The sequence below is a fragment of the Mus caroli genome, unplaced genomic scaffold (genome assembly GCF_978045245.1).
Source record: "Mus caroli unplaced genomic scaffold, Mus_caroli_1 scaffold_15, whole genome shotgun sequence".
NCBI lineage: Eukaryota > Metazoa > Chordata > Mammalia > Rodentia > Muridae > Mus > Mus caroli.
The window spans coordinates 22,156,290-22,183,464 of NW_028227270.1; the positions used below are offsets into that span (position 1 = coordinate 22,156,290).

General features: G+C 45.9%; 1 long non-coding RNA gene across 2 annotated transcripts; it reads left to right on the forward strand.

Annotated features, from left to right (window-relative positions):
- The first annotated feature begins 583 nt into the window (after window positions 1-583).
- On the forward strand, window positions 584-6,730 carry LOC110308663 (uncharacterized). 2 transcript variants are annotated; one of them, XR_002379590.2, is made up of 5 exons: window positions 584-644; window positions 4,958-5,070; window positions 6,075-6,185; window positions 6,327-6,473; window positions 6,577-6,730. It is a non-coding gene; the product is annotated as an uncharacterized LOC110308663 (long non-coding RNA). The 2 variants fall into 2 exon arrangements; XR_015045495.1 differs by having other exon boundaries at window positions 6,327-6,730.
- Window positions 6,731-27,175: the final 20,445 nt, after the last annotated feature.

Here is a 27,175-nt window from a genome sequence, read left to right on the forward strand (position 1 = left end):
ACATCATAAACAGACCACCCAAATTGTAAGGTTAGACAGTGGCAACCATGGGAACCACGGACACACGATGCTGCTGCTCCTATGGCTTCACGAGTGAAAACCATGAGAGGTCTTACCTCAGACTGCCATCTGGAATATAAACTGGAAGTATAAAGACACTGAGAAGTGAAAACCCCCTCCCTTCCGAGAGGCACAGGCCTATCACAGTTTATGGTCAATTAATGTGGAGTCGGGAACCAACTTGGGGGATGTCTTGGGGTAGGATTCAGGAAAATCACAGGAGGAAAAGAGGCATATGGGCACAAAACTGTGCCTTTAACTGGAAACTGAGGGAGGAGCGTGTCCTTCCTTGCCCTTTTGCAGTAGGTGGGTTATGACGTCATCATTCCCCACGTCCGTTCTTTGATCTTGTTGATGGGAGAGTCACAATGCCAACAAAAGGGGGTCAGGTTTTTTTGGTGCCAAACTTTGCAGGTAAGTGTCTTTGACTACTATTTGCCCACTCCAACCAACAATGCACCAAGTCTGCCTCTGCCGGGGCCTGTGCCAAAAGGTCAGGCCTTGCCTTAAAGAGACTTGGCATGTGAACTTAGGGAATGGGTGAGAGCTCGGCTAAGCTTCACAGATGAATCCCATGCACTCTGGTGAGTAGAAAACAGCCTCTGTCTCAGCCACTCTCAGGATCTAGCAGTCTGTGTCACTGGTCTGTCCCGGGGGGGGGGGGGGGCCCTTTCCCTCTGCCTGAAATCGAGTCTCTACTCTTAGCATAACTTCTGCCTTAGCAAACTCCTTTCTCCCCAGCTACCCAGATGGACACATTGTTACGTCACATGTCCGCCACCTCTGTTCCTGGTCTATTTTATAGGCCTTATCACTATGTATAGTTATTTCATTATTTCTGTTTCCCTTCGACCAGCCTGTGTCCTCTGCCCGCTACCCCTCCAACACGCGCATGCGCTCCAAGTTCCACCAATTATCCTCCTTGCCTCGGTCCTCAGCATCTCCTCGGTGCTCCTTTTCAACAAGTCTAAGCAAATTCTGAGTTCATTTACCACCTTGGCTCTAAAAAGGTAACTTTTTCCTCTCTGCAAGGAAAAGGGAGGCGGGTAGAACTGAATAGCAGAAAGGGGATAAGCGTGTCCGTCCGTCCGTCCGTCAGTCACGGCCTCTGCGATTTCCTGCCATGTGTCCATCAGTAAGACCCTGCAGTACTTTCAGGATCACTGAAGGAAACTTTTCCACCTTAAGTGTGAAAGCCAGTAGCTACACAGAGGCCACTGAAGTGCAGAGGTCACCACAAACGGCTGGGAGTTAAACACGGAGTGATTTTTCTTTCCTTAGAGAGAGGGAAAACTTTGATGCGGACAGATCTAAAAATCTCTTGATCTCTTTAAGGAGAGACAGGCTGCATCTTCTCCTCCTCCGCCATTTTATCATTTTGAATTCAAACTTGAATTCTTCCCTCGGCTTCCAATTAAACCACAGTCTGTGCCGTCTGTGCCCTTCCCCCTCCCACTTCTGCAGGCCGCTCTTAGGGATGAAGGACTTTGAACAGAATCTTGTCAATCCTTTTTTGTTGAAGAGAATAAAGGAGGCTAGCCTTTGCTGAGAAAGGGTCTCTAGACTCCCGGTCACTCCTCCATATTCCATTCAGCTCACACTATCTCTTCCCACTGGACCAGGGCTTCATCCACATCCCAACCCCAGTGTGATACTCAGGAGACAGAGGCAGCTAGCCTCTGCCCTTACCTACTCTGAAAGCCAGGACAGCCAAGAGTGTTCTTTGTGCAGCTGTGCTAAATTAGCCTCCCTTTCTCCAGTCAGCATAATCCATCCAGGAATCCAGCCTGTGCTCGAACACACTTGCCTCTCTCCTTCATCAAGCTGACTATCTGGTGGCCTCTGTAATTTGACATACAGTGGGAACAGGTTTAGAGGCCCAGGAAAGCCCCAGAATTTACATGCTAGCCAGGAAGCCTTGCTTTGATTTCCCTAAATTCCCAGGGCCAGGACATTCCCTACCCGAGAAGGAAGGCAGAAGAAACAGGTTCCCACAAAGGCTTTGGTAATGAGTATGCTATGTAGAGGGGAGGAGAAAAGACCGTGTCCCCTTCGTGGCTGCCTGAAAGCCCTGCTGTGGACACCCACTGGCCCACAAGTGTGTCAGTGAGACAGAGGTGAGGCACATGACCTCACCTTGACCTCCTCTGTGTTCATCTCTATAACATGAACTGAGCCAGGCAGCTGGCATCTTCTCCCTTCTAGAACGCAGCTCACTTCTGGTAACTTTCAAGAGCAATTAGAGGAGCTTGTTTCGTCATTTGTTTCACGTGGTTCCATACAATACCGAGTCCCACTCTGGTCTTGAGGTTCTGTTGGTTGGTTTGGGTGTTTGACGGGTGGGGAGTAGGATTTGATCCTTTAAGACAAGGTGTCTCACCCTCTTCTCCGTCTAAGAGTGTCTACGCCCATTCTTGTTTCACTGCACTGACTTGTGTCTTGGGTCTCCCGTTCTGTTTCCTTTTGGCTGGATGATCACTGACTTCCAAATAGGTCTACCTGCAGCTCACCCTCCAGAGCTGTCCATATCAGGATAAATGTAGATTTGGATCCCGGCTCTGCAGACCAGGAAGTCTGCTGCTTCTCCCGAGATGGGAGCATCCTGGCAGTTGTCGGCACGGTGAGACTGACCGAGTATTCTAGTCCAGCCCCCTCTTGTCTTTTTCTAAAGCCATTAACTCTACCCTCATGACTTCTTGGATTAAGTTTTGGCGCATGACATTGGAGTGGTGCATTTTAAATTGCACATCCGTAGAGGCTCTGGGCCTCTGTGGTTCTGTGGTTCCAGGTGCTCTTGGTCTGGAAGTCAGGTCATCAGCCACCTTCCCCACATCCTCCCCTTGCTCACGTATTCTTTTTATAAAGCTCTTATAAGACCTTTATTCTAGAAACTTCCAGCAGCTTTGTATCAGTCGTAGATTTTAGGAAGTGTCGGCATGGATGCCAGTGAAGATGGGCGTTGCTATAACATAATAAAGAAGAAAAGAAGAAGACTTAAAATTCATTACCTCATTTACATAAGATGAATATGTATACTGTAACCAACAGAAAAGCAAATGACTGGCTGTGTTCTAGCTCCTGGGGTGGCATGGGGGCAGAGGTAGACTGAAGCAAAGGTTCTTGAGTCTTTCTCTAAGATTCATTCTGGCAAGCCTTATTTGGGTCTCCCTCACCTCACTCATTGAACCAAGAACGGGAGCTCTCCTCATCCGGTCCAAAGGAAACTCCAATTCCCCAGACTCCAAATGCAGTCAATATATATTTAGAAATGGGCGCAAGCTGCACTGTAGGATTTCTGGCAGCTAAAGAAAAGCCAGCATTCTTCAGGAACTTGTGAAACGAGTTCCCATCTGCCAAAAGAAGTCACTGTGACTGTTAATTCTGGTACCTATGTTCTGAAGATAGTGTTAAATGGACGGCCAAATCACAGAGAGTTCTCCAGACTTCTGCTATAGGCGGGGAGTGTTCCTCCAAGGAAAATCCCAAAAGAGTCCCCCACACCCTTACTGTGTCTGAACGACTCACAGCCACAGGCTTTACAGAGCTACTGCTCCAAAGAACAAAATGAGGTCAGGGGAGCCCATCTCTTAGCCCTGTTCACACTCAGCTCCTGTCTGTTTAGCCCTGGTCTTACTACTGTGGAGAAATCCCCACGGTGAGAATAGGCACCGTTGGAGCCAGCTGAAATTTCAAACTGCTCAGTAGGCATGGCAGCATACACAGTCTCTTACAAGCCCTGCGTTTCCCAGTTTTTCCCTGGTCCCCATCACCAGTTACAAGCCTTGGAGACCCTATCTTTTCAGGGTAATGTAGCCTGGCTGTCCACTGGGGTGTTGTCTTGTGCCCTTTCTCCCTCTCCTTCTCTCCTTCCCTCTCTGCCTCCCTCCATCCTTCTTTTTCTCTCCCCTCTCTACTAAATTCCTAGATTCATGTCTAATCTCCAAAGCCAGAAGTTGCCTTCTATGGCATACATTAATATTATTATGTTGAGCTAGGTATGTCAGTTCACACCTACATCCTACATCCTGGGCTCTGGAGGCTGGGGAAGGAGAACAAATTGGAATCTGGAGGCAGGTCTGGGCTAGAGAGTAAGACCCTACCTCCAAACTCCAAAATAAATGAATGTATACAATAAATCTCTGTCCCTGTCTCTCTCTGTCTCTGTCTCTCTGTCTCTGTCTCTGACTCACACACACACACACACACACACACACACAGAGAGAGAGAGAGAGAGAGAGAGAGAGAGAGAGAGAGCGCTGTTGCTGGTCATTTATTCAATGTCCAGGTTAACACTAAAAGCCATAGTCAGTTCAATATTTCACTAAGGTCTATCTTATTACACTGTACTGACCTCAGGAGTTCTAGAAGAGGATGAATATCATGTTGTTGTTTTTTTAAGAAGTTGTTCTGCCAAAGAGAGCAGAAGGTTCATATCATCTTCTCTGAAAAGCAAAAAAAAAAAAAAAACTTCAGAAAAGTAGTGTCAGCTTTATAGTCTTCAAATAAATGTGTCACTGCTTCCCTGATTGCAGATGCCCCTGCACCTGGCCTCAGCCTGGTATGCACCACGTGTAGTCCATTCATGGGTAAAGGTTGATCATGTCAGCATTTGGTTAGCATGTGATTGGAGATGTGTTTGACTCTTCAGGATCCCAGCATGCATTGCCTCACCACACTGAAGAATGAGTTTATAGCCCAGACCACAGTTGAACAATCTGTATGATACGTGTAAAAATAGTCCAGTCTCGTTGCAGAGACTGGGTGTTATCTTCGGCATCTCCCTCCCAACCCTCTAGCTACCACCTCCTATGTCCCATCTGTCTTCTCATCTGGGGAGGGTTTTCACTTTCCTCCCGAAGTTTGACTGCTTTCTCTTCTCTTCTTTTCTCCCTCGAAGGAAATTTCAGTGTGAATAAGGACTAAAATGGACGGCCATATGACACCGAGAATGAAATCTCTGCCGACTTTGTCTCCTGAGCGCAACAAGAAGGCAGTCTTCTACTCAGATAGGTTAGACTTGCACAGAGAGGAAGGTCCCTCACTCCAGCTCAGTCCCCAACACTGCAGCTAGCTGTCACTCCTTCAGCTCTCACTCCGGGGGAGATTCTCTCCAGCCTCCAGCCTTGGGCTCTTTGGCTATATGTCCACTTAGAACATATTGTCTTTCCTTAATACCAGTTAGCATGGATTAAAACGCATCCACATCTGTGTCCACTCCAGGAGTCTGTGGCATCCACAGGCATGTTTATCCCTGACTACATCTCATGATAGTGGGATGGCAGGGGGAAGATGCTATCAGAAACAAAAAACAAAACAAAACAAAAAAAATGGGTGAATTTTTTTATTAAACCAGGCTAAGCAAATTTCATTACTGGTTGACTCTACAAATTTTAAATGCTAGAGTGTTATACTCTTGGGGGAAATTTTGCAATAACTAAAAGTATTATCACTTATATTGAATAGCGTGAAATATATAAATATATAATTCTTGCTGTAGTTTTAACTGAGACGTATAGAACTCTAATCTATTATGGAAAGGCAGAAGGCAGCAGTGAATAAATGTAGAAATAATTATTTTAAGTTGAGTGGGTAACAATGTTGTGACATTTACAAGTTTATTTACAAAAGATTATCTCCTGGAAAGAGGCTAGCTCTCAATCTTCCTAACATGGGTCCTCATGTTCTGTTGACCCCCAACTATAAAGTTATTTCTATATTTGCTCATAACTATATTTTGCTACTGTTATGTATCATAATGTAAGTATCTAATATGCAGCATATTTGATATTTGACCCCTGGGAAAGGGTTGTTCAATCCCCAACGTGTCATGACCCACAGGTTGAGAGCTAGTGATCTAGCAGCTAGAATTTCCTCCTATTTCTGTTCAGCTTCCCGACATAGAGCATGGTTGCATGTGAATAAGGGAATAAAGATCAGAAAACTTGTTTGGAAATTAACATGCATCTGGTTTTGTGTTTTAACCTCTCAACTCAGATGGTTTCTTTTATTGTCAGGACTCAAAACAACAAAGGAGTAAACTTTGATTGTTCGTGAAAAGGGAGTATACACGTCAGCTGTGAGAACCCAAAGGCTCTGGGTCAGTCTGCACCTGCTGCTGAGAACAGGTTAGGAAAGGCAGGGCACAGGTACACGGTACAACACTGGGAAGAGGAACGGGCTTTGCAAAGTGTTAGGCCGTGTGGACTGGGATTTCTATGCTATCTCTGGAGTCCACCCTGCAACACGCCTTCAATTCTTCTTAAAAGCAGTTGGACTGCAAATGAAGACAGCCCTTTAAAGTGATTACTGACACTTGGATACAAAGGGTGCCGAGAAGAGATTTGCTGTACATGTCTGTTCCTGACCTAAGGCTGTTTCTTCGAGGTCTGCACTGGAGAGCTCCAAGTTCTATGGTAATAGTTGAACCTGGCATGAAGTGGTTCAGAGGGGAAAAGATGATCTGCCAGCTGGGCTTCCTCACACTCCAACCCATCTGCCTCTCTCCCATCTTCCCAGGCTCAGGGAATTCCCTCAACCTACCTGCTGGCTCACTACCCTTGCCACAGTGGCAGAAAACCCCACCTTTTCTCCACTCTTGACCTCCAGAGGTGCTGCCCTATCTGAATATCCTTAGGGTTCCAAAGCATGGATACCTCCCTGCCAGGTATATAAAGTTGAGCAGATACAGTGTTCATGTGTGCAATGTATGTACATGTAATCATATGTGTGCATGTAGGCATCTGTGTGTATGTATGCAGACAGTATATGTGCACTTGAGTATATCCGTGCATGCATATGTGTGTGTGCAAGCATGTGCACATATTGTGTGCACTTGGGTTTTTGGTACATAACTTAAACAAAGAGAACCAGAGGCAGTCTAAATCCCTTCCAGAACAAGACCTCCAGGATAGAAAAAGAGGCATTTAGGTCACATCTTCAAGAAAATGGTCTCTACCACTCCCCCTTCATTCTCTGGTCCCTCACAACCACCATCAATAATTTGATGTCAAGCCTCGTGGCCATGTCTGAAGCATCCCAGGTGTTTCCTATGAAACCGCTGCCTCCTAACCCTCGAAGGCCTCTTTGGAGAGAGCCAAACTTCTCTCTTCCTCTTCTGTTCAGCCTTGGTTAGTCAACACAAAAGAGGATGCTAGGATGGAGGTGACTAGCATTGAATGTAACCTGAAATTCCCCCCTCCCGCCTGCTCACCCAAGTCAGTTGTGGTCAGATAGTCCTGTGGCCCCCAAAGCTGTCCTATCATCTCAGACCTTTACATTTGAGATATCCACTGAAGAACATGTCACCGTGTGGTGTTCCTTCAGCTCAGTTCGCTATTCCCTTTACACACACACACACACACATACACACACACACACACACACTCAAGCTTCCCTGAGAGCAACACTAGTATCTCAGACAAGCATTTGTGGAGACAGACAGGACTAGGTATCCTTTCAACCACAAACCAACACCAGAGCCAGTCCATGAATGACACAGTCTGTCCTCTATCTTTGTAGCCTTTATATAGTACCAAGCTAAACAATGTTTGTTTATTTGTTTGTTTTTGTTATGCTTGTGGTTCAGGTCAGCAGTGTTAAGTATCTTTATGGCATACATTCTATTTCATTCAAAGTGAGTATTACTGATTCATATATATATATATATATATATATATATATATATATATATACATATATATGTGTGTGTATGTGTATGTATATGTGTGTGTATAAGAATATGTATTTTGGCCGGGCGTGGTGGCGCACGCCTTTAATCCCAGCACTCGGGAGGCAGAGGCAGGCGGATTTCTGAGTTCGAGGCCAGCCTGGTCTACAAAGTGAGCTCCAGGACAGCCAGAGCTATAAAGAGAAACCCTGTCTCGAAAAACCAAAAAAAAAAAAAAAAGAATATGTATTTTTTCTAAACCCTTTTATTGAGTCTTTGTGAGGTTCACATTATTCACTCCAGTACCACTCATCTTCCCATCCCCTCATATCTGCCCTTTGTCTTTACAAATCCCCTTCAAAATAAAACATACAAGCAAGCAAGCAAGCGAACAAACAAAGCATAGAAAACAGCTCATCGTGGAAGCTGTAGTGTGTCACAGTGTGTCCCACAGTGTATCCCTCTGTCCACACATCTTCACTTGCAAATGTTTATTACAATGAGCCATTGGTCTGGTTCAAGATCTCTGGCTTCTGCTACACTACCAACCCTGGATCCTCATTGGGGCTTCTCTGGGATATTCTGGTTTTGCCCTGTGTCATGGAGATCCTGCAGCTTTGGAACAGCAGGGCTGGCCCTTTCAAAAGTCCCAACCATTCACAGATGATACGGATTTGGGGGTGGGTCAATTCAGAGCCCTGGGTCTGGGCTTGGGCAGTAGGTAGCTGAGCTGGTCAGCCCACCAGCTCTTCCTTATCTGCACCAACAGACTGAGCTCTCCAGCAGTGCCCAGGCTAGACCACCCAGTGCTGCCATCGGCAGGAGGCAGGATCAGCTCTCCTGCTCTCCTGCTCTCCTGCCCCTGGCTCGCCTGCACCCATACCTCCAGAGCTGGGTGCACTCTCCCCCCACTATCCCCCCACAGTCTCTGTGAGGGACTGGGACAGCTCATCTGCTCTCATGACCCCAAGACCAGTTGTCCCATCTGCAGCAGGAGAAAGGGCATCACTCCTGTACCCACTTACACCAGACAAGTGGAGGGGACAGTTCTCCTATGCTCTCACTCTTGGAGCTGGCTCACCTGTACCCCTGACACAAGGGGGGCTGTACTATTGAGGTCACATTCAGGGTGCACAAGCTGATAAGGGGCAGGGCTAGCCCCACCCAACTCCCAACTCATGACCCAGTCAGTAGACAGCTTTCCTGACTGCCCCAGATGGAGGGGGGGGATCACCTCTGCTCTCATACTACCCAACGGCAGGTGAGTAGCAGGGTCAGCTTCTCTCATACTCACACTCTTGGGTGGCTCACCCACACCCCACCACCAGGGCCAACCCCACTGTGCTGCCTGGACAAAGCACAGGGTATCCTCTCCAGAGTGCTGCCTCCAGTCAGAGATGGGATCAGCTCTCCAGAATGTGGCACCCAATGAGGAGGAGGGACCAATTATACACATTCACATGCTCCCTAGTGGCTGCCCCAACCAGGGACACTCCGTGTTCTCTAGTGGTAATATGAGTCACAGACATCTATACCAACCCCTGCTGCTGTATAACCACAGACTCAGATTTGGCCCTCAGTGGCCACTTGGGCTGGGACCTCACCATGGTAGTAGGGCTCTCCAATCACAGCAGGCCACTCTTCACCTTTGAGTCTCCAGGTTCATCTCTCTTCTTGCTCCACGTCTCTCCCATCTGGACCACCACATTCTCACAACTTGCGGTGGTTCCCACTGTAGCCTGGCCACACTTTTGGTGGGTCCCTGGGTGACAGTTCTCCATCCATGCTGTGTGGCATGGTGGCAAGAGGATGTGTATGGCCCACCTTTGCCAGGGACTGGAGGGTAGGTCTGTGGGTAATAGGGCAGTCCGCAGGTCCCTCTCTCTTCCTCCTCCCATGCTGTGTTGCCTGGATTTGATTTGATTGGATTGGATTTGTATGAATCCCAGGCATAAGATCATTTTGGCCACCAAACCAAGCATCAAGCCAAGATGAACAAAGGACTGCCATCTATTGGCTCTGCCCCTTACTGATGTAAGAGTTACACCACTAATAAGGTGCCTCTTTGCCCTTTGCCAGGGGGAAGAATATGCATTCTTTTGTCTTAGCGTATTATAATGAGTAGAATAAAAGCCAATGAAAACCTACCATGGCCTCTCAGGTACCAACTGTCGATAGATATGTGTATGAGGAGCAGCCACAAGTAGAAAACGCTCTGCTCTTTCTCCTCAAGTGGAACTATGGACTCAATGGAGCCAAGCAGTGGGCACCTTCCACCATAGAAACCCACTGTTGGCATGTTCCAGGGGAGCCAGAGATAACGTTCTTCCAAGCCTTCCTCGAGCCACCATTTCCTTCCTCAAAACTCCAAACTGTGAGGAATTTCAAGGTCACCTTGGAACTCAAGTTTCTGGGGCATCCAGAGCATGCCTGGAGCTTTTATTCTATCTATACTCTGAGTAGCTTTACCATTCCCAGGAAGAGACACAAAACCTGCCTCCTAACAGAGAAAACAACTTCCCCTTCCTTTTCTGTCCCCAGGGGGCCCAACTGGACACTCATAGAGTGAAGGGGCCAAGGGACCCTTCGATCAAAATTGCCATTCCTGGACGTTATCTCTCTTGCTACTTAACTGGAATCCTCAAACTATCTTAATAAGTTTTCCAACATTTCAATTCATTTCTTTTATCTCCTTCAGATAAGATGAGGAAAGTTTTGAAAATGACTTCAGGGCCTTTTGCACCAACTAGATAAATGGTCAGGTCTGCGAGAGGTTAATACTACATAGCTTTCTCTCTCTCTCTCTCTCTCTCTCTCTCTCTCTCTCTCTCTCTCGCTCAGGCATCCCATCAGGGTAATTGTGGTCTGTCTCATATCAACAAAATGACTACAGCACTTTGCAAGGAGTTATCAACTAATTTCAGAGCAGAGATTTTTTTTCCTTTAATTCTATGGAATATGCAAAGGCACCTTTCTAATTAAATAACTCACTGAACAAATTTTGTTAAAATTGAGTTTCCCTTTTTAGAGCAAGGGCAAGCTAAGTCCCCCAAGGATGTGGGGCGGTGGGTGATAAATGAGTTTAGGTGATCATGTTCGATGATAGTCTGCTCACAGATGGCATGTCAGCCACCTGGAGAGTTATTAAAATAGGACTTTAATTATGTTCTGGCCGTGTTTTGGTCTCTACCCTGTCGATTCCAAAAACCCTTTATGAAGAATAGATGCTGGCCTGAGCCGGTAGATTGGGGAACCATGAGGCTTCCACTCTGGCTAGCACCATCCTCATCACCCTTCGTAAGAGCTGGAGGTGCGATTTTATTAAAATAGCCCCGTCTCCCGCTCTTGTCTCCCCACAGGGCACCTGCAATGCAGCACACCAGGGCAATACTGCTGGAATGTGGGTCAGTCCTGGAAATGCTTATGACTTTTGTGTATTATGTTTTCAGTCAAAACTAATCCCAATGTTTAAAAAGTGGATCAGATAGTATAATTAGTATGATCAAAACCCTCTAATAATCTACCCTACCCAGATTGAAGGCCATGACCTAACGGCCTCCGGGGTCTTCTTAACCAGCCCTATTTCTCAGGATGTCGCTTTATTCCGCCCCCCCCCCGTCCGGCTGCCTGGCCCTCCCTGCCTCTTTCTTTAGTTTTCATGGGTTTTCTTTTTGGAGATCAGTTTATCCCCTCCCCCTCCTTGCTACACACACACACACACACACACACACACACACAATTTGGCATTGTTTCCTAATTCTGTCCCTTGCTTTATTTTCTCCAAAGCCCTTTAACATAACTGATAGTTTTATATTTGGCTGCTTTTTTATACTTTCCCTACCTCCTGCCTGACCCCTCCATGTTATGCAAGAACATGAGTTTTATAGAAGTTAGCATTACTTCTAGGCTCCGCCGCAGAGTTACCTGGCAGGCAATGCCTGGCTTACTATAAAAGGAGCTGTTTGGCCTCTCCTTGTTCTTTAACTCTCTTACCCTCTCTGTCCCTTCTCTTTCTATCCCCTCCTCCCTCCCTCTCTCTCTCTCTCTCTCTCTCTCTCTCTCCCCCCCCCCATGTTCTGGCTAGCCTCTCCCCCTTCTCCTCCTCCTCCCCCTCCTCCCCCTTTTCCCCCTCCCCCTCTCCCATCATTCTACCTTTCCTTCTCATTCTCCCTCTCCGTCTCTCTCTCCCTCTGCCTTTCTCTGTCTCTACTCCCTCCTCAACTCCCCTCTCATGCCCTAAATAAACTTTATTCCATTCTATATGGCTGTATGGCTGGTCCCTCAGGGGGAAGGGATGCCTCAGCCCGGGCCTGCAGAGGCACCTCCTTCCACCTCACCATGTCGCACTTCTACCAAACAAACCCTGGCTCTTTCTTTCTTTTTTATAAAACACAACAATAGAGAGCTTCCTAACTAGTGAGCCATCTCCCCAGCCTTCTGTTTGTGTTTCTTGGGTGCTTTACTTTATCCACAAGGCCCAGAGCACTGTTTGGCACATAGAGGGCATTCATTAGTGATTTTTGGATGACTACTGGGGCACGAGCCAGCTACTTGGAAATCATTTTCAGGAGGAGGAAGCAGAGGGTGCCTGTGATGGTTAATACTGACTGCAAATTTGCATTCTGTGGGCTGGGGCCTGACACTTATAAAAAGGAGAAAGAGAGGTAGGCACCAACATTCATTACTTCCTGCTTCTTGGCTGTAGCTGCAAAGTCACCTCAGGATCCCGTGGCCATGCCTTTGCACCATGATCGACTGCATCCCTCAATCTGTAAGCCTAAATTGCCTCTTTTCCTCCTAAATTGCATCTTGTCAGGAGTTGGTGGCAACCAAGACAAAAGAATTTACCACAGTGGCCAAGCAAAGAGAAACTTAAGATGCTCAGAGAGACGAAGAGTTTTGATCTGAAACTTTCTCGTTCCTTATTCTGATTCCCTCTAGGCCCCCCAACATGGAACTCCTTTCCTGTCTTTGAATGGACCATGTCTGCCCATAATATTATCCACTGATCCTTCAGCACTCCTTAACTTGAACTAGCTTGAGAGGGAGAACAGGAAGAGGCACTAAGCACAGGACTGGGCAGGCAGATTGCAGAGGGCCAGGCAGGCCACTGTAAATCCTGTGGCATCTGGTCTGTTTGAAATTCAAGACCATCACTTGGGTTTCCATCAGAGAAGTGACATGCTGACTTCCTTTCAGAAGCTTCCACTGTCTGCTCCACAGAGGAGAGAGAGATGTGTTTGTCAGGGACCCAGCGGATACTGCTTACTATGGAGGGGAATAGAGAGAGAGACTAAAGAAGTGTCTCACTCAGTTATGGAAGCTGACAGCAAGCTAGAGATTCCGTTAAGAGTTGCTGATACATTCATGAATCCCGGGGCTAGAATTTTTATATCTGGCTCAAGGCCCAATTCCTTCTTCAGGAAGCTCTAGTCATTGGCAGTCATCTGGATGGCTATCACCCATGTTCTGTGAGGTAATCTGTTTTACTCAAAGTCTACTAATTCAAATCTCAATTCTAATATTTTAGATGCCTGAACATAATACATCTAGACTGATATTTAACCACAACAATTGAGTACTACAGTGTAGCCAAGTTGCCAAGTTGAAACAATTGTTCCTTGACTGTCACAGGGAGGGCAGAAAAGAGGAAATTAAGATAATCCAGATGTGCAGATGTGCGGCAACAGCAGCTTAGAGCTCAGCAGCGAGCAGATGCAGTGGGACTGCTTTGCTGAGTGAGCTAACAGAATCAGCTAGTAAGGTGTGTGTGTGTGACGTGTATGTGTGTGGTGTGTGTATGTGTTTGTGATATATATATATATATATATATATATATATATATATATATGTCTGTGCTGTCTGTGTATATATGTGTGTGGGGGTGTGTGGTGTATATGTATGTGCGTTTGTGTGGTATATATGTGTGTGAGTGTGTAATGCATGTGGTATATATGTGTGTGGTGTGATATGTGAATGTGTATGTAGTGGTTGTATGTGTGTGGTATTTATGTGTGTATGTTTATATGTGTGAGTGTGGTGTGTATATGTATGTGTCTATGTGTGTTGTATATATATATATGTGTATATGTGTGAGAGTGTGTGTGTTATATGTATGTGTGTGTGGTGTATGTGGTATGTATGTGTGTTTGTATGGTGTGTGTGTAAATGGTGTGTGTGTGTGTGTGTGTGTGTGTGTGTGTGTGTGTGTGAAAGAGCAAGGCTCTAAAGTGATTTGCCTGAGCGATATGTGGACAGTTTTCATCAACTAAACAGGCGAGGACATTAGAGGATAAGTCTGTGGGGGGAAAGATGAAAATGCAGGTCTCTGTTTGAATGTGCTGTGTTGTGATGCCTCAGTAACACGCAGATGACAGTTAGGTGTATGGTCTGGAGTTTAGAGAGTGGTTTGGACTGCCTAGAGAAAAATGAGAGCTCCAAGACATGGCTACAGTATTCAACTTGGATTTCTTTCTTTCTTTCTTTCTTTCTTTCTTTCTTTCTTTCCTTCCTTCCTTCCTTCCTTCTTCCTTCTTCTTTCTGCTTCTTCTTCTTCTTCTTCATTTATTTATTTATTTCACTCCAGATTTTATTCTCCTCCCTCATGGTCCAATCTCTAACTGCTCCACATCCCCCCATACCACATCCCATACCTCCTCCCTGCCCCCCTGTCTCCACGAGAATGTCCCCACCCTACCAGACATCTAAACTCCCTGGGGCCCCAAGTTTCTTGAGGGTTAAGTACATCTTCTCTGACTGACCCCAGACCGGGCAGTCCTCTGCTGTACATGTGTTGGGGGCCTCATATCAGCTGGTGTATGCTGCCTGGTTGGTGGTCCAGTGCTTGAGAGACCTCGGGGATCCTGGTTAACTGAGACTGCTGGCCCTCCTACAGGGTCACCCTCCTCCTCAGCTTCTTTCAGCCTTCCCTAATTCAACCACAGGGGTCAGCAGCTTCTGTCCATCTGCATCTGACTCTTTCAGCTGCTTCTTGGATCTTCCTGAGTGCAGTCATGATAGATCCCTTCTTGTGATCACTCCATAGCCTCAGTAATAGTGTCAGGCCTTGGAACCTCCCCTTGAGCTGGATCCCACTTTGGGTCTGTCACTGGACCTTCTTTTCCTCAGGCTCATCTCCAATTCCATCCCTGTAATTCTTTCAGACAGAAACAATTATGAGTCAGAGGTGTGACTGTGGGATGGCAACCCTATCCCTCACTTGATGCCCTGTCTCCCTGCTGGAGGTGGGCTCGACAAGTTCCTTCTCCCCGATGTAGGCCCTTTCATCTACGGTCCCTCCTTTGAGTCCTGAGAGTCTCTCACCTCCGAGGTCTCTGGTACATTCTGGAGGGTCCCCCCAATCTCCTACCTCCTGAGGTTGCCTGTTTCCATTTTTTTTCTTCTGGCCCTCAGAGCTTCAGTCTTTTTCCTCACCCAATACCAGATCAGGTTCCCCCCCCCATATCTCCCCACCCTGTCCACTTTCCCTCCCAGGTCCCTCCCTCCCCACTTGTGATTGCTTTCTTCTCCCTCCCAAGTGGGACTGAGGCGTCCTCACTTGGGCCCTTCAACTTGTTGACCTTTTTTTAGTTCTGTGAACTGTATCTTGGGTATTCTGTACTTTTCTTTTGTCTAATTTACTAATGAGTACGTACCATGCATGTTCTTTTGGGTCTGAGTTACCTCACTCAGGATGATATTTTCTAGTTCCATCCATTTGCCTGCAAAACTCAGGATGTCCTCATTCTTAATAGCACAGTAGTACTCCATTGTGTAAATGAACCACATTTTCTGTATCCATTCTTCTGTCATGGAACACCTGGGTTGTTTTCAGCTTCTGCTATCACAAATAAGGCTGCTATGAACATAGTGGAACATGTGCCCCCATGGCATTGGTGGGGCATCTTTTGGGTGTATTCTCAAGAGTGATATTGCTGGGTCTTCAGGTAGATAATATTTCCAATTTTCCGAAGAACTCCAGATTTATCCCCAGAGTGGTTATAGCAGTTTGCAATCCCACCAGCAATCGAGGAGGGTTCCTATTTCTCCACTTCCTCGCCAACAAGTGTTGTCACCTGAGGTTTTGATCTTAGTCATTCTGATTGGTGCAAGGTGGGATCTCAGGGTTGTTTCCTACCAAAGGCAATCTACAGATTCAATCCAATCCCCTTCAAAATCTCAACACAATTTTTCAAATACATGGGAAAAGCAATTCTCAAATTCATCTGGAAAGGCAAAAAACCCAGAATAGTGAAAACAATTTTTAATGATAAAAGAACAGCTGGGGGAATCACCATCCCTAACCTCAAGCTTTACTACAGAGCAATAGTGATAAAAAGAGCATCATGGTATTGATACAGAGACAGACACATTGATCAATGGAATAGAATTGAAGACCCAGAAATAAAATCACACACTTATAGACACTTGATCTGTGACAAAGAAGCCAAAAACATACAATGGAAAAAAAGAAAGCATCTTAAATAAATGGTGCTGGTCTGCCTGCTGTCTGTATGTAGACAAATGAAAATAGACCCATATTTGTCACCTTGCACAAAGTTCAAGCCCAAGTGGATCAAGGACCTCAACATAAAACCAGCTACACTGAATCTAATAGAAGAGAAAGTGAGAAAGAACCTTGAACTCATTGGCACGGGGGGAAATTTCCTAAATAGAACTCCAATGGCTCATGCTCTAAGATCAAGAACTGATAAATGGGACCTCATGAAACTGGAAAGCTTCTGTAAGGCAAAGGGCAGAGTCGATAAGACAAACTGGCAACCTACAGATTGGGAAAAAAACTTCAGTAATTCCACATTCGATACCGGGCTAATATCCCAAATATACAAAGAACTCAAGAAGCTAACCACCAAAACACCAAACAATTCAATCAAAAAATGGGGTGTAAAACTAAACCGAGAATTCACAACAGAGGAATCTTGAATGGTTTAGAAACACCTAAAGAAATGTTCAAAGTCCTTAGTGATCAGAGACCTGTGATTTCTACAGGAGCTGTTTGGGGAGAAAGATAGGCTCGAGAGCCTACCTGGAGAGTATCAGAGAATGAGAGGGGAGGAACAGTAATGCAACTCTCAGCCTCGAAGTATTTCACAATAAATATGTTTAAAACGTTCATTAATAAGAGGAAAGGACTAGAACCCGTTAGACAAAATGGAGTGTTTTAAAGAAAAGACCAGGAAATTTGAGGCCCCCAAAGAGAAAGTTTAACCATGAAAAGAGTTGGGCTTTTGGTTTTTTTTTTGTTTTGTTTTTAATAGAAAGGGAATCTTCTAGATACTAAGGGATGTATCAGCTAGAAATTGTGGGTTCCTGGGGAGGCCTAGTAGATTATGAATGTCTTCTTTCAGTCCCTGAGACCTAAATAGGCTTTCTTGAGAGCCTTCCTTCCAAGGGACAGCCTGCCACACACTGTCCTGTTGTCAGCTTCTAAACATTCTCATTGCTTACAGACCTGGGATTGTCTGTTTGTGGTTAGACTTGGTGGGCCTTACCTTAAGGCCTCTCTCCAGTCTCGCCTCTCCCCGGTCTCTCCTCACAGCTCCTTCTTTCTTCTGTCTTTTACATTGTCCTTCCCTGTCCTTGAGAGAATGTCCCAGACCTGCACCTGCCTTGGATGACCTCCAGAGTGAACTAGTCTTTTCTGACCATCTTGGAAGTTTTCCCAGGGTGATGATCAGCCCCCTCCTTTGCTGGACTCCTTTCTCCAAGGGCATTTACTTTCAGGCTCGCTGAAAGCACACAAGTGGTTTCTCTGCTGATTGTCCAGACCTGTGACATCTAAAACCCAGGAAAAAAACTGGGTGGGTTCAGGTCTGCCCACTAAAAGGAACAGGAAGGATTGAATCCTAGGGCTAGGATAAAGCCTCAGGGGTAGGTACCTTGGCAGGTTGGGGCCAAGGCTAAGAGATCACACCTTGCAACAGATCTAAATAAGAGGTTTATTGGGGGAGTGGAGGCATGACAGACAGACAGACAGACAGACAGACAGACAGACAGACAGACAGAGACAGACAGAGACAAAGAAACCAGGAGACAGAGAGAACAAGAAAGACTGATAACCAGAGCTCTAATGTCCAGAGGGACTTTTTAAAGGGTGAGTGTGATGCATAGGAAAATATGCACAGGAAAACATCTCCCACTGACAGTGGAAACATGCCTCACCTGGCTGAGGTCTGTGATGACGTAAGCTGCTGACACTGAGTCGTCTGAAAGGCAAGCTGGAAAAGCCCGTGATTTATAGCACCTGGAGCCTCCAGGCTGACAGGATCAGGACTGGGCTCTAGGGAGGAGAGGGATGGCAACACTGCCCAGAGAATGACTGGCAAACTGGAATGTGAGAAACTGTTACACCTAAAAGTTGAGATGAGAAAGACCACGTCCAAATGGTCTAACTGAAGCAAGTTTTCTTTTAGAGGAACACCGGGGACTGGCCAGCTGGCTCTCTCTCTCTGAGTTGGAATTTTAGAGAGTAGCCCCAGATGTGAGGAAGACAGATGAGGCTTTTATATAGTTCAGGGGTAGGGGGATTCCAAATGAGGGATTTGACAGGGGAAATAGGTGGGGTTACAGGAGCAGAACACAACCACAACAAGTTCGTCAACAACCTCCTGAAACACACACGTGATTGCCATTCCTGGAACAGAGTACAGAAACATCTGTAGTTAAGGTTCTAGCCCAATCCTTGAGAAAACAGAGGTTCAATCTTAAATGGAATGAACCTGTTTTGTCTTTAACATAAGATGACTCTTAAGCTTAAGATGGAGACTGGCTGGTTCTCCAAAAAGACCATCTTTCCATTAACCCGAAGAGGAGGTATTCAGAGCCAGTTTTCAGAGAAGGACATCCAAACATAGGGGTGTGTCATGCCAATAGGTGGCTGCCGAGGGATGCAGCCAAGACGCTAACCCAGACTGCCAAGATGAGCTTCACTCTGCTCCCCAGGCTGCCTATCATCCCCCTCTGTCCTTTCTGTGTCCCTTTTGGCCTTTATTCCAAAGGAGATGTGAGAGGAAGGTGGAGAAGGGACACACAGTGATTATGAAAGGAAATGATGCACATGAAAACACTTCGAAATTGCAGCACCATAGAGATGCTACGAAGCATTGCTATTAAATGTGGAAATGGCTTACAGAATTATCCTTTCCTTACAATGGTGAATCATTTTAGTTTTCATTTGAAATGCCCACCTACCCCAAGACCAACTGTTGAAAGAGGACAAATGGGGATCTATGCTTGACAGAGAAATGCTCAGTATCATTAAATCAGTAAAACAAGATTACAAGGAACTCAGAAACCCGCTTGCCTCAGAAACACCGCACAGTACAAGAAGTGCTAACCATTCAATGAGAAGCCAGTCTTCACAAAGGAGGCTCTGTTTGTCTGATTCCTTGTCTTTGAGGTGGTCTGATTTGGGGCCAGCCTACCTAGCAAAGAAGTTCTGGTAGAGGCAAATCATGCATCATTGAGATTGATAATTTGCCTCACAACTGAAGAACTAGTTGGGGGTCACAGTGAGAAAGGAAGAAAATAACATTAACCCAAAGGAAAAGCTGATGGAGAAGCCTGGCTTCCTGCCCCGCCCCCAAGCCCAGTGAGCCAAAAGGGAAACAGCACAGAGCATTCAAAATCCTTTAAATGAGAAAGCAGGTTGTGCATCCTCTAGCTGCTCGGGACCTTCTCTTGAGGAAACAGGCAGATGTGTTTGTGAGTGGTTATCTGAACGTGACCCCTAGTGTCCAACTTGGACAGCACTCACAGAGAAAAATCTTTGTTAAAGGAAGGCCGGAAACTGTAGGACTATGTAATAACGTTGGGACTATGAGAGATTTCATCTAGTTTCCTATTTTACAAACGAGTGGTTAAGGCCAGGGAATGGTAAGATGACTTGGGGGACATATCGGTGGTGACAAAGCTGGAATGGAGCCCAGGTATTTTAAGGCCCAGTCTAGTTCAATTTCTGGAGCATTTCGTTTTAGAGAATGATTGACACTAGATAGTCTGTGATAAGATCTACCTACAGAAGAACCTGAGGATCAGTGTTTCGTTACACAGAGTGGGATATGAAGTGGGCATTGATACCATCTATACACACTATGATCTGAAGCAATGCTAGTCAGTAACTAATTTTTTTTTTGGGGGGGGGGATTGGTTTATTTGTTATGTATATAGTATTCTGCCTGCATGTATGTCTGCAAGCCAGAAGAGGGCACCAGATCTCATTACAGATGGTTATGGCCAACATGTGGTTACTGGTAATTGAATTCTGGAAGAACAGTCAGTGCTCTGAACAGTCAGTGCTCTTAACCTCTGAGCCATCTCCCCAGCCCCCAGTAACTAAATTTTTAATTGCTCATCTTTGGTATGTGTGTATTTGTGAGTCATGTGGTTGCCAGTGTGTGCAGAGACCAACTTTATTTTTTTAATATATTAAAGTTTGTTTTTTGTTTGTTGTTTTACAAGGCAGGGTTTCTCTGTGTAGTCATGGCTGTCCTGAAGCTCACTCTGTAGACCAGGCTAGCCTCGAGATCTGCCTCCCTCTACTGCCTGAACACTGGGATCATAGGCATGTGCCACCACTGCCCAGCTAAAATTTGATTTTTTCCCCCTTCAGTATAATTATTTTATGTATATGAGTGTGTTCCTGCACCACATGTGTTTGGTGGCCACAGAGGTAAACAAAACAATATCAGATCCTTTGAAACTGGAGCTACCAAGGTTATAAGCCACCATGTGATTTACAGATAACTGAACCTGGTCCTCTAGAAAGAGCAGCAACTATTCTTAACTGCCAGCCCAGCTCTCTCGAGTTCACCCTTCAGTTTTTTATGACAGAGTCTCTCCCTGGAGCTCACTGAGTAGGGTGGGGTGGCTAGCCAGCAAGCCCTAGGTATCTGCCCGTTTCCTCCTCTCGCCAGTGCTGGGATTTTAAAAATCATGCAACCACACCCAGTTCTTTTATGTGAGTTCTGAGAGTTGAGTTCATGTCCTTGAACTTGCAAGACAAGCACTGGACTGCCCAAGCCCTCTCCCCAGCCTCGGGTTAGGCACTGTTGAAGTTTTAGACCTTTCCATATTTTCTCCATTACGCACCACACATTTCAGTGACAAATTATGGCATTTCTTCCTGGCCCAAGGTTCATAATGATCTTCAAAGGGAAGAAATGATATCATGTAACTGGAACATTCAGTGAGGATGGGAGTCAGATGCACAGAGTCTCCTGAGATCTCCAGCTACGGACATTTGTGTGTGCAGCTGTTACATTCCGCCCATTTCCTGTCCTCCTGCTCCCAGCCTGCTGAGCAATGCCAAAGGACATCATGTCCCCAGGCCTGCTGATGCTCCTAGGGACCCAGCCGATCTCACTCAGCTCTTAGCATCTAGAGGTATTTGGGTCACTCCCTGCCAGACTCCTGCCAAAAGCCCTACCACATTCCTCTCTCCTCTCCCTCTTCTCCACTTCTCCGCCCCCTGACCATATAAGATTATTCGGTGTGACCTAATAATGCGCCTCTTTACCCACCCACCTCAGACCATGTCTCAAAGGTAGAAATGCTCTTTTCTTTTCAAGGTCTTTTCTTTACACTTGAGATCTCTTCTAGACACTCCTCCATCAGCCACCAGCACTCTGCTCTGTTTCTGTACCCCCCCCCTTTCCAGCTTCTCTTGCCCAGAAAAACACCGACTTTCCCTTAAACTTAGAAAAGACTCTTTTAGCCCATTCCTCAAGTTAAAGCCATCTCTGCCTTTTGTTTTATTTGAAGTTTGCTTGGTAAGGTATATTTCCCCAAGTCTTTAATCTGTGCTTCTCTCAATTTGTTTCCAATAATCTCCTAATATCACATGTGTAGAAAATTTAAATATTCAAAAATTGACCCACCATGGACAGAGAGGGTGGCTCTCACAGTATTGGCCACTAATGCAGAGAGTCGTGGCTGGTGAATGTGGTGAGAAAGGAACTTGAGTGCTCAGCCCTAGGAGAGCCATCTTTGCTAACTAACCCTACCCCTGCTCCTCCGGAGACAGAGGAAGAGTGGGGAGAAAGTGAAAGTTTTTCTCTGCTGGTGAAATGAGCCAATTCAAACCAGATTGGAGAATATAAGAGGGAGCCCTTCATGGGGAGTGACTTCAGGGTCCCAAGAAATGAGGCCAGGAAAGTGGCCCAGGGTGAGGAAGATGGGGGATTCGGGGAGTGGCTGGGGAGGAGCGTGGACAGAAAGCTAGAAAGGGCTTGCTCACGAGGGGGAGAGAAAATACAGAAAGAGAGGGGGAGGAGGGGAAGGGAGAAGGGGGAGGAAGAGAGAGGGAGTACTGAGGAACAGGGAGGGAGGGAGGGAGAGAGAGAGAGCAAAATGCCTGGATTGTACCGGGAGGAGCTTATGGGGGAGGGGAAGCCCAGCCCCCAGGCTGTAAAGTTCAGGGTAGAGAGCAGGGTATGCCAGCCATGCCCTGTATAGGTAGAGACTGAAGGATGCTGGGAGAACCTGGAGCTCTGGTCCTCTTTGGTGTGTAAAATATGCACCTCCACCACTTGTCCTAGGTCTGAACTGCATCAGAAAGAACAGAAGAACTGGAGGGTGGGGAGGAGCGACGTGAAATGTCTTCTGGATCCGAGATGGCTATCGGGATCCGAGATGGCTATGGTACTCACACCATACTCAGGCAGATGTGGCACCCTGCGCAAGGTCAAGTCAGCCAGAGAATTCAGCCACAGATTGAGGCGGTGTTCTCTAGGCCCTACCCCTACCGAGATGCTACTGGCAATAGATAAGCTACTGGGGAAGGAGAACCGTCTTTTTGAGGGTGTGGTCGCTGGTAGGTTTTCTATCCCCAGTGGATGGCCCCACATGCATGCACATATAGATGGTACTAATTGAATCCAGTGGGGAAGAGGAGGAAGAGAAGAAGAGAAAATGGAAGTATGGGGGGGGGGCATGGGAAATATAGAAAGAGACTGGCATGGATATGACCTGTTTTGTGTGAGAAATGGTGTATACGTGTGAAATTCTCAGGAGTAAAGAAAATTACATAATTATATAAGTGTAATTATTTAGAGGGATCTAAATGGACTCTGATATAAAGAATTTTTTGCTCATTACACTCAAAGCCCTAACGTTAGTTTCCAGTCTTTTCTCATATGCTGTACATATGTGTCTCATATGCTGTACATATGTGCCTCAATACCCAAGTTAGACTGTGAGGTCCCTTGGAAAGTGATCTCAGCTTCCATTCCTAGTTGTGCCCAAGTGGCTCTTGCCAAATCTTATGAGAGTCAGCCTCTAGATGGCCCCATAACTCACCACCTAGGTCATGACCCTGTGTCAACCCTTCCTATACCCGATAGGGCAGGTTTAAGCAACTGGTGGGCCAGTAAGAAAATGATTGTTGTGACCTTTGAGGCTAGGTTACAAAAGACAACTATAATTACATTTACAATTACAATTACAGTTACAATTTGGTCTTGCTATCTCTTGGATTGCTCTGGGGGAAGCTGACTTACAGGACAGCCCTGTAACAGAGGCTTCCTAGCAATACCCAAGAGAACATCTTGGTACTGGGTCCTCCATCCCATCCAAACCTCCTGATGACTGCCATCTTCGTTCATATTTTGACTACAATAAGAGAAGATGAACAAGAAGCCCCAAGCTCAACTACTCTCAAATTCTTAACCCACATAAATGTTGAGACACCAGCTTCTTGTCTTCAAATATTAAGATGTTAGTACTTTATCAGCCCACAGTAGATCACTAATATAAATTTTGGTACTGAACATGCAACAGGACTGCCCTGACAAAATCCTCACATATTGAGATGGTTTTGGACCTGGGAAGTAAACAGAAGTATTAGAAGAAAACTGTCAGAGAAGCCTGGGAATCCTGAAGGTCCAATAGGAGCTTGGTGGTCTTTAGGAGGTGGCAGGTCAAGTTTGAGGGAAATGATTGCAAACTCAGGGAACATGAATAATCCTTCCCAGGAAGTGGCAGTAAGTTCCCTAGGGTTCTGCAAAGCACAAATCACTCTAGTGAACTTGAAGGTCTGAGGACAACCTGTGGGAATAGGTTCTCTCCTTCCACTGTGTAGGTTCTAAGGATCAAACTCAGTCTGTCAGGCTTGGTGGCAAGCACCTTTGCCCACATAGCCATCTCACGGGTCCCCATTGATGTGTTGACTCCAGCTGCATCCCAGCTGAAGTGATCCCGAGTTCCTGTCCTTCAAGTCACATGAAACAATAAATGTTTATTTTATTTTAGGCTGTAAAGTTTGAGGACCCATCTTTTAATCCAATAGTAGAAAACTATTACAGTATTTGATAAGTATTTGTTAATGAAGTAAAGAAATAATGTTTCATAAAGGAACCAAGTTCTCAATGTGGCCAATAATTAAGACCTCTAAAGCCCCCTCAAGTATATACATCCCTAGACCCTTGACAGGAAGCAAAGTAGATTCTTAAAGCAATTGTATTCCCTCTTCCTGGGTGTGTCCTATGAAGAGAGAAAAAGCAAGCCGAGCTGTTGGGATTCACCGCACTGTTGACCAGTGTGGACATGGGTACCAAATGTGCAAGGAGTAGCCATGGAAGACAAGCCAGGAATCCAGGAGATGGGATCCAGTGAGATTTAAGACTTATCACTCACACAGCCTCTCTCCTTCCCTCTCTCTTAGGTGTCGCTTGATCTGTGGCATCATGGCTTCACTTTCCAAAATTATAAGAGAGAGGTCTAAGAATAAGTGCTGTGGCTGGCAAAGCTCGTCTTGTTCTCATGCGTTTGGGTGTGCTCTTTGGGGTTTAATGCTTAATCCCAAGAAGGAGTCATCAAGACCTGTTTATCAGACAAGTCCTGTTTATCAGACTAGTCTAATGGGAGGCCAGAAAGTTGCCCCCCCACCCCCCACCCCCGCAACAAACAAAATTGTTAGACTGATAAGCAAGAGAGCCAATGAGACCTGTGCTTACCTCAGACTGCATTCACACGGCTTGACCAGTGCTCTCCAGAGAATCCTATGTGTGAACATTATGAATTAAAATTGGTACCCACAAAGATACGAGAGCATTATTTTCCTACTTAACTCAATGACCTTAATCAGAAACTCTCCTCTACACTGAAAAGCTCCAGTGGTGAGCTTGTACTTGAGTGGAAGCTATAGAAACTGCTGAAATTACTTTCCAAAGACAGGGGTGACAGGGCAGCTGGAGGTGCCATCAAGGTTTACCTGGCTTCCTGTGCTACCAGCCTTCAAGCATGGTTACTGCATCTCCACAGAGGTGTTTTGCTTGTGTTCAAAGCAGAAAGAAAGGAGAAGGGGCAGAGAGCAGAGTCCATGTACTTGTGAAAGCTCTTCCCAGGAGCTCCCACCCATGTCCCACTGGTCAGAACTGGTCACAGGATGTCCATAAAGAAATCTAAAGAGGAAAGTGAGGAGAAGCAAGGTGACAGTCACCCGGGTGGTCACCTCCTGACTAACCTGCATCTACAGCAAGAGGCCTTGTATAACTTGGCTATTGTGGCTTGATTACGAATGGCTCCCATAGGCTCATATGTTTGAATGGTTGGTCCTAAATTGGTGGGGCTGTTTGGGAAGGATTAGGAGGTGTGGTTTTCTTGGGGGGCAGGTGTGGTACTAAGGCTGAACTTGGGGGTCTCAAAAGCCTACATGAGTCCCAGACTCTCTCTGCCTCTAACTTGCTAATAAAGTGTGAGCTCTCAGCTACTGCTGCAGCACCATGCCTGTCTGCTACTATGCTCCCTGTCATTATGGTCAGGGATTTTATCCTCTGAAACTATAAGCAAGCCCCCAATTAAATGCTTTCTTTTCTATGTTACCTTGGTGATGCGTGTCTTCACGGCGACCAGTAACGATGATACCCGTGTTCTCCTGCAATCAAGGTTGCTCTTTACGCATAATGTTCCACTAGACTGTCCAAGAGGGCTAGGATCTAAGCCTACTCCTTCGTAAAAGGACAAAACAGTAAGATTTGCCTCCCTGTTTACAAGACATAGCTGGGGATTTGCTTCACCTGAGGCCAAACCTGAGCTCTCAGCAGCCAAGGTGACTATTTTTCTTAATTACTATTGCTTTGCATCTTGTTATGCGAGCTGTCAGCGTCCTGATTTAGCTGACGACGTCTCACAATCACTTTAGATTTATCTAGTGCCTAATTTACTTAACACGGCTTTTGCTGTGAACGTTAATCAGAGGTCCAAAAACTCTTAATAAGCTCAATATTTTACAGAGAGAGTGCTACTCTGGGGAATGCTCTGGGAAAACGATGACAAAGCAGACTCGGTAGCTTTCAGAACTAATAGGTTACCAACTAATGAATTAAGAAGGTCTGACCTTCTAGTTCACTGCGGGCTTTACAGAGCACACACAGAGCATTGGCATCGCTAGGTTTTACTGGAAAATTTCCCATTAATCCAGCAGGCACGGGTGGAGGGGGGGGATTCTCTATCACCTTATAAATAATGAGTAATGAACATGTACCATTCAATAATCGAAATTATCCAGTTTGCCAGAGCTTCTCCTGCTGTTTTTCTTGGAATGAAACTTGTATTTGCATGTCTTTATCTACCCTGACTTTTGATGTCAGTGGGGGGAAAAACGAAATTGACAATGATGTACTTTGGGAGATATCTCTTTACAGTCACCAATCAGAGATGACTTCAAACTACAGGGTTTGTCCTTGTATAGTTTGAAACCAGAGACCAGAGAAATGTATACACAGGGATGTAGGAAAAAAATATGAAAAATATTTAAAAAGGTAACTATATATCCCCATAGGCTAGAATTACACACGCATGTATATATGGTTGAGTGTATATGTGAGTACATGTGAATGTTTGTGTGTGTAAGTGTATATTACAATTACATTCTCTGTCTACCCTCACTTCTCAGTATCTAGAAAGTGCCCTTGCAAAAAGGGGGTGAGGGAATGTCTGTCGGATGAATGTATGACGTTAACAGTGGAGTGAAGGATGGGAATAGGCAGGATAGAGTGCCTTATTTGTTTGATTTCGTTAGTCATTCTTCTCTTTCCTGTGACAAATACTTAGACAGAAACAATTAAAGGAGGAGGTTTATTTTGTCTCATGGTTTCCATCACTGCAGGGAACGCCTGGTGTGGGGAGTAGCTCCAGTGTTGGGAGTAACTCCGTCCTCACTACTTGCTGTTTATATTGCACAGAAAGATGGCAGAAGGCACAGGCTGGAACCAGAGACACGGGTGGGGTAAACACTCACCCTTAGCAACCCACTGCCAGCATCCAGGCCCCACATCCTACAGGCCTGTTGGCTTTCAACCAGTGCTACAAACTGGGAACTACTGCTGAGAACAGGAGCCTCTGGGCAACCTCAGATTCAAACTCTAACAGCCATCAGCATGTGTTGTAGGAAAGCCTGGGGTCTTCTGCTTCTCCCAGGTAGAGAAGGAA